This window comes from Lottia gigantea (assembly GCF_000327385.1).
Source record: "Lottia gigantea unplaced genomic scaffold LOTGIsca_52, whole genome shotgun sequence".
NCBI lineage: Eukaryota > Metazoa > Mollusca > Gastropoda > Lottiidae > Lottia > Lottia gigantea.
In genome coordinates, this window is record NW_008709781.1 from 1,714,617 (window position 1) to 1,730,066 (window position 15,450).

Below are 15,450 nucleotides of genomic sequence, written 5' to 3' on the forward strand. Positions count from 1 at the left end.
TATCTGGTAATTTACTGTCTATTATTACCCTTACTCACAGAGGTTTCAAGTTGCAGTATCTAGTAATTGACTGTCTATTATTACCTTTTCCCTCGGAGGTTTAAAGGGGCATTTTTTAGTGATGGACAAACAGAAACTCCGATGAACTCCATGCACATAAATAATATTACAAACTGTCACAACGACTTTAAATATGTTTAAAATATGTTCAGTCACATCCTAATAACCTGATAATTTTCTTCATAAAACAATATAATGTCATTAGAAATATCCAATTGAAAGGCAGGATTCCATTAAGTACCTTATTTTCTAATGATTCATCCTGTTTTTATTAGATCATTACTACAGGCGAGAATGTTTCAATTTATAAATTTCTATGGGGTCAAAATGAGTTGAACAGTAACATTGATTAGCTACTACTGGTTTTCTTCAACCAATCAAGTTTCAGTTCTGCCATTCTAAGTTTATTAACTGAATCTGTAGTTTAGTTGTCCTTATTTCTTCTCGTCAGTGTAGCACGACACAGAAACCATGGCATGCCACTGTGTCTAAGATATTTTATAATAAGACAAAAAACCGATGCCACTGGTATACGTGTCCACATTAAACTACCCTCGATTATTACTGATACTTGAGATAAGAATAGGCACGATGGCGTCTCTGTTCTTAATACTGATATAATTGCGCACTGCTTGACACCGCACTTCTGAACAGATCATAAAATAACATTTCAATCAAATAAATAAATCTATATATTTCTATTTCGACATCACTGGATGAACCAATATAAATCAAAGATTGAGTTTGTAAACTCTACATCCCTTTCATTCGTATTTATTAATACCTTAGTATGTATGTGGCATAATTTCGAAAGTGATGAATTCTAAAACATGTTTTCATATTTTGTTCTCCATAATCATTACGATAATCAATAGTGCAATCCGCAAAAATCTAACACGAATCTAATATTTTTTATGATGAAGCATTAATGCATCACCTGTACCTAACAGCTGTCATCTTCAATAGATGTTAATAGCCTATAGTATTAATTTGTGTGATATAAAACGGGATAAAGAGCTGAAGAAGAGCAATAATTTGTTTAATACTATGGTTAGGGATAATTATAGAGTGAATTCCCTCAAGATTTAAATAATGACAAATTATGCTGCACTGGAAGATACAAATTATAAGAACACTGAGGTCTCAATCGTGTACTTTGTCTCGCTTACCCAGTTCTTATTGTTACTGAATCGTGTACTTTGTCTCACCTTCACAGTTAATATTACAAAATTATGTACTTTGACTCGTTGACTCGCTTTCCCAGTTCATATTATTACAAAATCATACGCTTAGTCTCGCTAAAACAGTTTTAATTATCTATGATTAATAACACCTTCAGGTACCATGCACAACAGACATTTATAATATCTCACGTCTCTATCGTTTGTTACGACGTTTAATAACAATAGATAATGGATTATTCAACCATTATTACTTTGAGATTGATCAGATTGAATCTATTATTCCTCTACTATCCATTACTGGCTCATCAATGATAGCTCGTCAAACCTGCCTTATCAATGGCGTTAGGTAGCTCGTCAAACCTGCCTTATCAGTGACGTTATGTAGCTTGCCAAACCTGTCTTATCAGTGACGTTATGTAGCTCGTCAAACCTGCTTTATCAATGACGTTAGGTAGCTCGTCAAACCTGTCTTATCAGTGACGTTAAGTAGCTCGTAAAACATGCCTTATCAATGTGTAAGGTAACTCGTCAATGACGTTAATCATCTCGCCAAACCTGCCTTATCAATGACGTTAAACATCTCACCAAACCTGCCTTATCAATGATGGTAGGTAGATAGCCTATCAAACCTACCTTATCAATGACGGTAGAAAGCTCATCAAACCTGCCTTATCAATGATGGTAGATAGCCTATCAAACCTACCTTATCAATGACGCTAGATAGCTCGTCAAACCTAGATCATCAATAACGGTACATAGGTCGCCATACTTGCCTTATTAATGACGAAAGCTACCTTACCGCACACTTATAATTGATGCTATATAGCTCGAAAGCTCGCCGATCATGCCTTATCACTGAAGCTAGATAGCTTGACAAATTTGCCTTAATAATAACGATAGTTAGTTCGCCATACTTCGCTGATAAAAACCGCTATGTAGCTCCTTACATCACAGTCCACTATATAAGTATATTTGGTTTGACTCTAGATAACGAGCTATATTTGGCGTATCAAAGGCGCTAGATTGCTCGACGTACTTGCCATATCAGCCATGGTGCTTGGCGTTTGAAAGCTCGCTGTAAGTATGTTTGGTTGATCTATGTCGCTAGGCAGCTGGTAGCTCGATATATTTGGCTTATTAATGGCGCTAGATAGCTTGGCGCCAGATAATTCACCACACTTGACTTCTCAATCGTGAGATAACTTGCATATCACTTAATGTCAGAAAACTGCTCATACCGAGGCAAGTTTGGGAACTCGTCATCCACGATTAATGACTTTAGTTAAATTAGCTTATTGATGAAGTTAGAAGAACACTATTGAATTCCATACGGTATTCATAATTCTCTTAAATTCAAATTAATTTAATTCAATCTATTCAAATTGTCATTAATAATCAGCTGGGATTCAGTTGTCAATTTTATTAAATTACGTAATTGCATAATGACTTTATTTTTTGTTATCCTGACTTATTGCATATTGTAACTGAGAGACTCAATTTCTGATATGTTATTATTGCGTGGTAAATGTTCTGAAAGAGTAGTTTAACATTATAATCATATCGTGTAACAACAATAATTTCCTTCGTAACGTGTTCCAAGTTGAATATTTCAAAATATTGATAAACGTTTAATTTATGTTACAACAAACACGGTTAGTAATGCGAATCCGTCAAAAGAGAAATATATCTTTTTTTCTGTCTTAAACAACCGAAAACACAAGATATTTTCGCATACTTTAAAGCTGATGGTTGTCCTTCTTCTAGTATAAAAAAAGAAATGACTTGCTCAAATTTAATCTTAACCGTTTCTGACTGACTTTTAGTATTTGTAGGGATAAACATGCACGTATCCTACCATTCTCATAACACATATAGATTGCAGTTTATTAATATAAACAATACATCAAATTATATTAAATTAGATTAAACGAACCAGCTCCTACTCTCTGATATATCCAATCTTTTCTATACAAATAAAATCATAAATTCTAAATCAGGAATATTATTTCTGGAAAAGGTCAAAGAATAAAAGCCCCTGGCCTCACTTTGATTAGAATATAACTTTTCTCAGAATCCAGTTCAATTTCTTTTTACTTTTCATTTATTTAATAAAACTGTGTCTGCCTTCAATCTACAAATTGATTGAATTTCAGAAAAAAAATACCGTAATAATAATGTGAAAGCAGATTTGATGATTTATTTTTAACCAAGTTATGACCAGGCGGTGTTCAACAGAGAAGTACTGGCGTGTTATATTACCATCTTCACTTTTATGATCGTGCCATTTCATCAGTTAAAAGCACAATTCAGTATTTTATTATCAAGTAATTCAAAGATAGTCATCCACGCTTCTGACCCTGAACAAGACAAGCTTCCGACTACTATCTTATCTCATTCCTGTTGTCTATTCTCTACAATTGTTTTCTGATCCTGATTCAACAGATTGATATTCTCGTCACCTATTTTGATTGGTCGAGAGGTTTGTTCACGGCCAATTGTATTCGTAGAGACAATAAGGTTCTATAATAGTACTGCTTAGCTCACAAATTCCATTTATTATGCAATACTCTATTTAATCCTCCTACTTGGTCAAGTGGTCAAGTGACCAATGGCGAGTTAAATGACTAGTCATGTATCAAGATGAATACCCTGTCAATTGGTCCTGCAGTTGCCAACTATCGTCAATCTCAGAACTTTCTTTCGACAATGTTCGATGTTAGAGCAAAAGATCGTTTATTGAGAATAGCTTCGACTGACATTATTACCAATTTTGATCGTTCTCATGAACCAACCTATTACTCATTGATACCTTCACGAATAACTAGACGAGGAACGTCAATTATAGCACTCGTCACTCTCTGTAAATGACACTGTAAGCGCATCTTCTGAAATCTTGTATATGACAGTTACATTGTATGTGAAGGAAATGACACATTTTTGTAAGTTTTTGTAATCTTTGCCAAATCCTTTTACTATTGTTGTAATAAAATATGTTTTAATCAACTATCTTGTTCCTGATGTAATTTTGTTGAGGTCATCAATTTCATTGCTATACAAAATATTTCATATGTTATGGGATTCTTAGTTGTTCTAGCTTCCAACTGTATCAAAGGTTGAAGCCTTACCGACTCGTAAGCGTTCAGGAATGACTATAAGGTCGATTGGTCTTGAAAATGTCAGCTAGTTTTACACGAAAAAAATGTTTAGAATGGAAACCTTTCAGGAATAATTGTTATTGCCCTTTCACTGTAACCTAAACTGATATAAAAGACCAATTTCGTATAAAAGATATTAGAGATTTCTACAGAAGAAAGATAGATGTGTTTTAAATTCAAGGGGTTATATGTCAAGTGAAAACCAGATCTGATAGGTTTCCAACGTAAATTGTGGAATTAGATTCCATCTTACTGTATTTAGTTAAAATTCAAAAGATTGTAGTTTATTTACATTAGCTGATGAGTTTGTGGTATCTGTGAGACTATTACGGCATTATACAGATTTCAAATCTTTACGAACCAGTTTTAAAACATGGTTATTGAGGTAATAAAACTTAAATTTTCTTGACACAGCTATCGATTTACTCGTTAGTATAGGTTTTGTGTTGCCTCCATTTTCTGAAGCAATCCAGTCTCTCTTGTTTGTAAAACCAGGCAGAGGGATTGTCACAGAAAATGGTTTAGTCAATCGGATTGGACGAAAAAGTAAGGGTTGATGTGCTGCAGTCTATGTACACCATTGTCTCATTCAAAGGAATATGGATGGGTACAGTGGGTTGTAGGGTTCAAAAATATATTGATATACAGTATATTTAAATGTTATGCTAATAATAATAAAACAAAAATAATTCTATCACTATACAAGAGTTAGGTTGAATAAAAAAAAACATGGAGAATTCCTATTATTACTATTCATTTACTATCTCAAAGTTATATGAGCCTATTTGATAACTGTCCCTTGACAGTTATTGTAGTCATTTTCTCGAGATGTTTTCTTTTATTGAATCTAATTGGTCCAAACCTAAATCCCTGACCAATCAAATTCATTGACTTAAATAGTATTAATAGAAAATAAGATAAAAAAAACTTTTTAAGAAACAGAACTCTAAAAGGATGTTTGATTCCTGAAACTCACCATCATCGTAATATTTTCTTTCTTTTCTACTTTGACCATATTGTTTATAGTTACCATTGACTGAGCCTACAACATTAAAGTTTCTAGCTTAATTTTTAAGTCATTGTTCCTCTGGATTGTAATCATTTTCAAATCAGACAAAAATGGCTTTGAAGTATAAACTTATCTTTGAGAAATAAGTTTGTGTAATATGTGTTTTGAACGGAAGTTTATTTGAAAGGCTTCTCTAGCTCAGGAAGTTGAAGGGGCTGATATTTCACGAATTCGAAACAGTTCAAAGGGCGCAAACGCTTACACCAATCTTTCATGTCAATCATTGATTTTTTGGCATGATATACTAATTGTTATTTTGGATACCGCTAGCCGGTCAAAATCGCACTAATTGTACACCGAAAACAGCACAATCATGAGCAAACATGGACGTTAAATTTCTAAGTTTTGAATTCTAAAACCAAGCTTGATGTCACTCGTAGAAAATGATCTAATATGTTCACTTCATATGATGTGATATCAGCCTTATCTTGTTATTGATCGTTTTCTTCAACTGTTCTGTTATGTCACTGACATATTTTATAATAGTCCCCTGGCACTTTCAAAGCCAGTTTTAAAATAATTTCAGAAGCTGCCTAAAGCCATTAGACTAGAAATAGTCTGTAATTTTAGATATTTTTTTTTTGCTCAAATAAAGATGAGCTGTTCAATTAAGTTAAATTTAGTTAGTTAAGATATGATTGATATTATTTGTAAATATGTTTTTCTTGAAAATATGTTTGGATCCTATAAAATACGTGGAAAAAATTCACACTAAAGTTCAGATAAAGATATGAAATGGAATGGGAGCTACATTTAAACTGCTAGTTCAAACTATTATACAACCAACTAAATAAATGGTGTTGACTATAGAAAGTTAGAAACAATTTCTGGATACATGTGAAACGTAGTAATAATCTGTACGATCCAGAATTATAAGTGGTAATTTTCGATAGATAATTCAATATTGTCTACTAATACCAGTAAGTGATATATTTCTACCAGTTAGTCTGTAAAACAGTTTAATTAATACAATAATGTCATACGATGTTGGTTTCCACAATACTTTGGTGGTTAACAAGACAAGCTGTCTATTCCAGTGACAAGATAAACAATACTGTGACACTTTCAGCCTGGACGAATTTAATTACTATATATTCTGATCCCTGGCATTGAGAAAACTAACGAATGTATACCCCAAAAACATCTGGACATTAAACAATAACAGACAAACAAATAGAAATCAACTATTTCGTGACAAGACCATTGTGAAAGTCGAACCTCTTACAACCTCCGACAGATTTAACACAATCGGAAACAAACATCAGAAAACCGGAAAGATATCTTCTTAAGACATCAATCTATACTAGATGCAACAGTAGGAAACTTAGAGGGTGGGGGGCATATCTTGTGTACATGCTTGGGGTATTAGAAGAGGTGATTTTCAGTTTTAATACATGAAAATACTAACATTCCTGCAATGAAATACCACCACTGACATTATTTTAAGTCTCCCCATTTTGCAATGCAAGGCTCTTCAGAAACATCTTATAAAGTGAACCTCTGAACCCGTATTCTCGAAACGATCTTAGCGCTAGGACGTCATAGAAACAGTGTTAGAAGTTAGGACCCTACGACGTCCTATCGCTAAGATCGTTTTGAGAATACGGGGCCTGGTAAATATCCTATACAGTGAACCTGAGAAATATCTTATCCAGTAATATTCTATCCAGTGAATTTGAGAAAATATTATCCAGTAAACCTGAGAACTATCTTATCCAGTAATATCTTATCCAGTAAACCTGAGAACTATCTTATCCAGTAATATCTTATCCAGTAAACCTGAGAACTATCTTATCCAGTAATATCTTATCCAGTAAACCTGAGAACTATCTTATCCAGTAATATCTTATCCAGTAAACCTGAGAACTATCTTATCCAGTAATATCTTATCCAGTAAACCTGAGAACTAACTTATCCAGTAATATCTTATCCAGTAAACCTGAGAACTATCTTATCCAGTAATATCTTATCCAGTAAACCTGAGAACTATCTTATCCAGTAATATCTTATCCAGTAAACCTGAGAACTATCTTATCCAGTGGAATGGGAAAACCCTTATCCAGTGAACCTGCCAAAACTATCGACCTTCTCAACTCAAGAATGAAGGATCATCACATCTCGACTCTTTTGAAAGGAAAAACTATTGATAATAACTAGTCAGAGAGGGGTTCGTACACAGACATAATGATTTTCTACGACCAGTCGTAAATAAGGTAGTAATTAGTAACTTTTACAAGGCCAAGGACAAAATGGTGATGTTATAACGCTGAATTATCTCAATTTCCCTGAACTCGAGTTTCTGCCTTGATAGTAATTTTCTTTCCTTCCCTTTTCGCTGTAAAACATAGTAAATTAATGTCTCGATTTCAATAAAAAGAGGTTTTCGTTAAATTAAGTAAGATTTACAAGCTCCATTCAAACACAAATTACATTACTTGCTTAGATGAGTTTGTTAATTTGAATCCTAGACATTGTTACTTCAATAAACAAACAATAGTGAAACTCTATTGTTTATTATCTTTTCTATCTTAACGGTTGATTTTTTCACAGAAAAAATTTGAATTAAACTTTCAGTCAAAGATATTTGAAGCATGAGATTGAAAAACAAAACGATTTGTGTTGATATCCTATATGATTCATATTAAACTTAATAGTATTACTTAAAGTAGCATCTTACCATGTCCCTGTCTTGTTTTTATGATTTTTTTTTCAGTAGTTCACAGACTTCAGAATCTTCCGGTATTATATCTGGATAGATTTCGACGCTTTAGCTAAAGTCTCAAGTAACATTTTAACCTTTTAGCTAGTCAGTGATGTAAACTTGGCTTACACTTAATGTTATTGAAGCACTATATAAGAATAGTTTTGAAAATGGAAACCATAGAAATATTATAAAGCTTCAATGAAATCTACAAATTATTTGTCAATCACGAGCTTCAGGGCAAATGGGAAAATAAAACAAAATAATTCAAATTATCTCTTTTTTTTTGTGCGTAGGACTTTGATAATAAAATTACATTAAATAAAATCTATCTTGAAGTCATCTTAAGAGTCGTGTTAACCGAATACTTCCTTCTTGGACTTGATAACAAATAAGTGAAGTAGAATAAGGTATGGTCGATGCTTGATTATTAATAGGAGCAATTTCAGAACAGCATTAAGAAGCCTCCTATCAATTTTAAAGTGTCACAATCAAGAAATTTCATTTTTTTTTCAACAACAAAAAAGACATTCGCGATATGAGTAATTTCAAATTTATTACTGTCTCGTAGAATCGAAGACATGTGTAAATGATGGCAAATTGTTTATCCAAATGACCAATTCCAGTTAACTGGTCGTACGATTAGATATCTACAAATTCTGACAATTATGGTGAAATGCTTAACTTGTTTTGGATAGTTCTTGATGCAAAGGCTTCGTCGACTTACTCGACAAACACATTTTTCTGTCATATGATATCAGACAGTTCCAATTTAAGCATATTGGTGGTCTATCGGAGATATAGAATTGATCCAATCTAACAATAACGCATCACATTCTACTCAAGGTAAGATAGATATCTGACCAAGTGAAAAATCTCAACCTCAAACAACCCAAAAATTATCTTCGTCTTTCAACTGTCCGTTCAACATAATTCACTCATCATCTTCCCTTTTAGTCTACGTGATCAATGGTGTTCTTACGCTGAGTTCCTGATAGTACATATTATAGTGAAAGAATTGCCCGTAAGCCCCATCTTGGCCCCAACACCTCATGATTCAAAGAAACGTCGCTGCACGTGGTTCGGGTTCACCATCGTTGAAAATGAGTTGGATTGTCTTGCTGTGGATTTTCATCTAAATCAAACAAAATCTGATTCCACACCCATTGTTTTCGAGATTCATAACGGAGTGCATATTCAACCGTTACACCTTATAATTTTCTCTGACCTTCCCTGAAGTCATTCAGAAAGAAAACAATGAATGAGTAATGAATATACAATCATTCTATGTTATTAACTATCAGATCAAAACACTACACCATCAGCCTCTTTAATGATAATTCACATTGAAGACGATTAGAACTTTCTCTTTAAGAGATCTTCTGACATCTGTAGAATATTGATCCATATTAGTTCCTTTTTCTTCTCAATAAAATGTAGAATAAGAAAAACGAATTAGGAATTCGTGAGTAGTTGTTTGTCCTCTTGGCACTATTTATTCCCCGTTTAATCAATTCGCTTGATCAATTGCTAGCTCGTCACGACAAAGGAATTCCTACTTCAAGTCAATATGCATTCAACCCTACAATAATTAATTATAAGCTTAATGCAATTTTTTCTCTTTCAAACGTCGTATTATTTCTCCAAGTTCATCTTATTTTTCTTGTCTAATTCTATTGTTGACATAACTTGGAATTAGAAAACTAAAATGGCAGAAAAAATCAAATCACCTTGTTACACGATCTGGTTGTAAAAAAAATCGACGTAATCTTTTTCCAATAAAAGTATTAGGCACTCAATTATTGTTAGTTTTTTTCCCATTGGACTTGACCAAGTTATCGATTCCATTGGAACCTTTATTCCAATACTAATGGGATTTTCTTTATAAAACATGTTGAAATTGTGTTAATGATGTACTTATTCAATCAAATTCAAAGGCGTCGAATCAATTATATTGTATATAAAGTGAATAGCCATTCATTTGGACTCCAGAATACAGTATGAAGATTATAAAGTGTTGCTTTTATGACCTGTTACATTGTGAATTTAGCGTTAAAGTTCAACAGATGTGGGTAACATTCCCTTCCCCTACCTTAACTGCAGTTGTCAATAACGTCAAACAATTTGCACCCTTCTCGCCAACTTTTTAAAACAGTAAAGGGTTCTACTTATTTAGTAAGCCATGAAACATCGGACAATTAAGATTAATTTTTACCGTCTTATTTTCACAATTTTTAGCAATGAAAAATACAAAGATACTCATTTGTACTTATGTATATGCGCAACTTTGGTAAATATCTTTGAACAAAACTTATACAACGGAGCATTTTATCCTGGCACTGATTAATTCCATATCTTATGGACTACCAACAAATAAAATTAATGATTGTATGACCAATTGTTGGCATTGAGCCTTCAGAAATACTCTAAAGCGTGGAAAAAACTTTTTTGAGCTAGGAATTAAAGCTTTATAATCAGAGTTGTTTTCAATTGTTTTCTTACTCTTGTCGCAAAATCAATCAAAATCGTATGGAACATTGGAGTTTAATCTCCAGTATCAAAGTGTAAAACGATTGAAAGATTTCCTTTCAACATCTGTAAACGTAAAGGGATGGCAAGAAATGGCTTTATTTCCTGAACAGTGATGTCTATAAATTCCAGCAGGTCAAGACCTGGCTCTATTTCCGTCCACCGGAATACTGAAGCAGTTCAAAAGACCGTATTATTGCCAGTTAAGAGGCTTGAACAGTTCAAGGCGATAAATCTCAATTATTTTGATAAGATCTTTACGCGATGTCCCTGCTGTAAGGTCCAGAATTCTGGCTGGGAGTAGTTCATTATTCCAGTTAATGGTCAAAGATGTTGGGACTCAGAATGGATTGTTATCTAAAATGAATAACTAATCTCTATTGTAGATTGCATTGAACCCTATGTCAATGAGCCACCAAGTAAATCGTTCAGAACATTTTGGCATTGTCAAAATAACAAAAAAAAAAATTCTTAACGTTAATCGATATTTGGTTATCATTTGGCTACTGTTCGCAATTATTTCGACTTGTTGTAGTTGTTAAGTCTTCAAGACATGTACGAATGTAGAAATGACATGAATACATGTTGGTTTCACTGTGTCCTGGGTCAGAATAATAACAAACCTTATGATAGAAAACAACACTTCACATTTTTCGCAGTTAAAATTTTTTCATTCATTTTTACATGGATAGTTTTATTTCATAGTGAAATATTTTTAAGTTATACAATATATTTCCAATTTTTTTTTAAAATGAAATTTCTGGACAGTTGTCCTTAAAAATCTTTTGCAATTGCATTCAAGCTCTTGTCAGATTATGGATAAGTCTGGAGTGATTTGTCTGTAATGATAACTAAAGGATATAATATTACAATAGATTAATATGATAACAGAATAATAATAAAAACTAATAATTTATAACAGAGACAGATTAGTATCTAATAATCACTATCAATCTATTTACATTAATACTATTAATACAGGGAGCTGCTGTCATTCTTAGTAAGGAGTAAGGAGAAAGTGTTCTCAGGTTGGCGTTCATGGTCCAAAATCGAGGATCAAGGATTTAAAATAATGCATTTAAGAGTTACAAAAGATGAATGTAATAATGACGACCAAAGACCTTCAAGCCAGAGAGCGGACGGCCAACTCACTAAACCACCTCCAAATGGTTCTTGAATGACATCTGATCAACTCAAGATGTTCTGAAATGACAGATACCCCAACTACAGAACGGGACACCACCTTGAATACCCATACAACTCTGTTGAATACCTTTAACAGAAACTTAGACAGATCATAGCGAGTGTGAAATATAACTTTCCCAGGTTGTTTCAATGTGAGGTATGCGGATTTGATATTCTTGTTACTGATGTAGAATTTAAAGCAACTTCAGACCTATATCTTATTTTTGACCTGATTTTCCATCTCAATACAATACACACATAAATCAAATTGATACTGTCATTACATGTCTTGACACATTGGCAATTTTAACAGCAATGTTTCATTAATTATTTAAACTTGTAACACTGTCATGGTGGTGAATCTGGAAATCATCTTGAAACACATTGTCAAAAATGACTTATTGCTATTTTAAGAATAAGGTTAACATGCAATTTTATATCATATATTTTTCATTCTAGTTCTTCTGAAATGAATGAGCAGAAAACACACAGTAGTCTTGTGTCTAAGTGTCAAATTTCTGCATTGTCCAATAGAACTTTACTCTGACTTGTTTGCTTGTGAGGAATCGATTACCAAACAGTTGCTACAAAGACTGTTGATTCATAATGGCTTCTGTCTACATTAGATTTTATCGTTATGGCTCAAGAGGATTTCTTTAACCTGTCAAAGGACGTACGCTGGTCGTTCCATTGCAGCAATTACATGTACTCTCATTTTCGCTACTTTTAACCAGTTCAGAAACGGTCTACACTTTACATTCTAGGAAGTTCATAGTCATAAACACTTTCGTAAATGCTACATTGCAAACTTGATCGAATCGATTAGCTATTGATTAAAAAAAATCGCACTGTTTCCTCAATATAATAAGACTTTCTGTTTTAAACCGTAATCAGCCCAGACCTTATCAAATATTGATGCTATCTTCTATGAACGCTCTATATCCTCACACCATACTGGTGATAATAGGATCAATTGTTTGTTATTTTGTCGCTATAGTTTATTAATTAAATAATATATAAACGGCTGGTGGACCATCGTTAATGTGAGGGAAAATAAGAGGTAATTTATTAATGATGCGGTCTGTGGTCTCTTATTAACTTGTCACTAACTATGGTTAAGACGAATAGCCGTAGTCGTGGGCAGATTAAATAGGGCCTCCAGAGAGCTGTTCGTGGTAAAAAGGTTTTAGAACCACTTTTATAGCTTCAGAAGAGAGTGCACGAGATTGTTAAAGATGTTAAATCCCACCCCAAGCTCTAGGATTCACCCTTCGAGTAAGAGTTACTTTTCCAACGGATGAGTTCGTAACCAAAAATATGCAAGCAACTCCGATCCCCCTTAGGTACTCCTAGTGTCATTCACGTTATTTCGCAGTATGTGATGTAAACCAATTTTACACGTTTCAGCTTTTTGGAAATCCTAATTAGAAAATTTTGAAAACGACAAAGGTTAAGAATTGCCTCCAGGGTGGTCTTTCAATGCGCATTATGTGTAAACCCCAGTATTGACAATATTCCCTCGATACTATAAAGTACGTATCACCACGAAAATTGTCTTCCTAACATCTTTAATTAAACCCAAGAGAGAAGATTTAAACACATTTTCTCAAGTATAGTTGTCTCTTAAAATTGTGTTTTAGTTAAAATCATTCATCAGGTCTCTAAAATAATTGACATATGGCCATCTACAACTTTAATTGTATTCCAGTTACAAAATCATATCAAAACAAGAACACCAGGATGATTTATAAAGAAACATTAAAATATATCTGTATACAGTTTCTTTCGACGAAAGATAGACCAAAATCTTCAAACACCTGGCGTATCATTCCTCTAATCTCCCAGAGTGCCCTCTGATAAAAGTATCATTAGCATTAAAATCAAATTTCAATAAAAATCAAATTTCAATAAAACTATTTAGGACACTCTTAATATCAGACAACTGGTGTGAAATTCACTGTATTTTTCACAAAGACCCAGAGTACTTTATTAAATGAAGCTAATAAACAGGCTACAGTAAAGGACAATACATGATGTGGTCTGGTGTAGGAGATATTTTGAAACTGGTTTTATAAGGAATAGAGAAGAAAGGAGTAATTTCCGTCTCAGACTCTCCCTTAGATAGTAGGCTAATAGTCTATCTCTGTTATAAAATACAATCGGCCTATAATTAGATCCCCAGCCTCCGTGACTCCAATATTAATAACATTTACATCATAAAGGAGAACCAATTTGATCATAATCCGACCTAGTCTAAACTCTGGACATTGTCCGATCACAAGTCAGAGTGAACCTCTGGGAAACCGGAAGTAGGTTAAGCCTCGTATTGACCAATAATTCTCATTTTGGTTAAGACAGAGATTTCGTTCCAAAACCACCAAAGGTTAATACAAGTTTATGAGACCTGAATTATTACAGAAGTTCTGAACATTAATATAATGATTGATGTGACTTGCAAGGACGAAAGAACAGACAAACATTTCCAAGCAGATGCAAGGACACCTAATAAAATTGTGGTTTTGGTGCACAAAATCTGTATTAAAAAATATCTATCCATCAAACCTATAATCTTATTGTTACTGCAAGGAGATCAAAGAAATATTATAAATGCTTTTTCGATTATCATAAGTTTTTTCTAACAACAGGCCGGGGATTGTTGAAGTAAGATATCAAACAGCTCGACTCTGGTGTGTGTATCGTGAAATATATCATGTAATCGGACTAATGGCAATAACAGTCCAATATAACACGGCAGATGTTATTGCAGGAACCCGGGAATTGTTTATGGAAGCAATAGAAACACTGTTAGAAGAATGGAAGCAGGCACCATTCAGCTTTTATTCTTGGTGATTTTATTATGATTATTTGGTATTTAATCATATTATAGAGGAGCGATGAGAGACAGAAGCCCACCCTTACGTCTCCATTGATTGAAAATATAACAATCGCTATTATTATTTCAACTCAATAGGTTTCTCAATGGCCTCAAGTCATTTGTATTTCTCATAAAATATATTCTGTTATAAAAGTTAGATTTGTTCAGATAATTGCTTGGGGCGAGTACGGGGTAATCGGATTTAGTCCAAAATTTCACAGACAAACTAAAACGTTTCTGCTATCATACTAGTGCATACAGTTCACTAATCTTTTGGCAAACGACATGAGGATAATATAGGTTTGATAAAGCACGTTTAATATAGCCGTCTAAAAATCGCCTTACCAGCTTAAAAACCCTACTAAGACTTGCATTTGCACGGTCATCCCTAAGGAAGAAAACTTCATGGAGCTACTTATGTTTTTTTTTAGTATTCATATGACAAAGATATGGCCTCTTGGATCTATGAACTTCTCGAGGCGATATTAGTACATCTGATCGAGTTTATTACAACTATACCATGTGGTTATTATACGAATGTGATTTTACTACGTCCTTGATGATCGAGTTTATTACAACTATATCATGTGATTATTGATGCGAGTGTGATGTTACAAAAAGATGACCGAGATTATTACAACTATATCATGTGATCTCTGATACGAATGTGATAATACTACACCCATGATGAC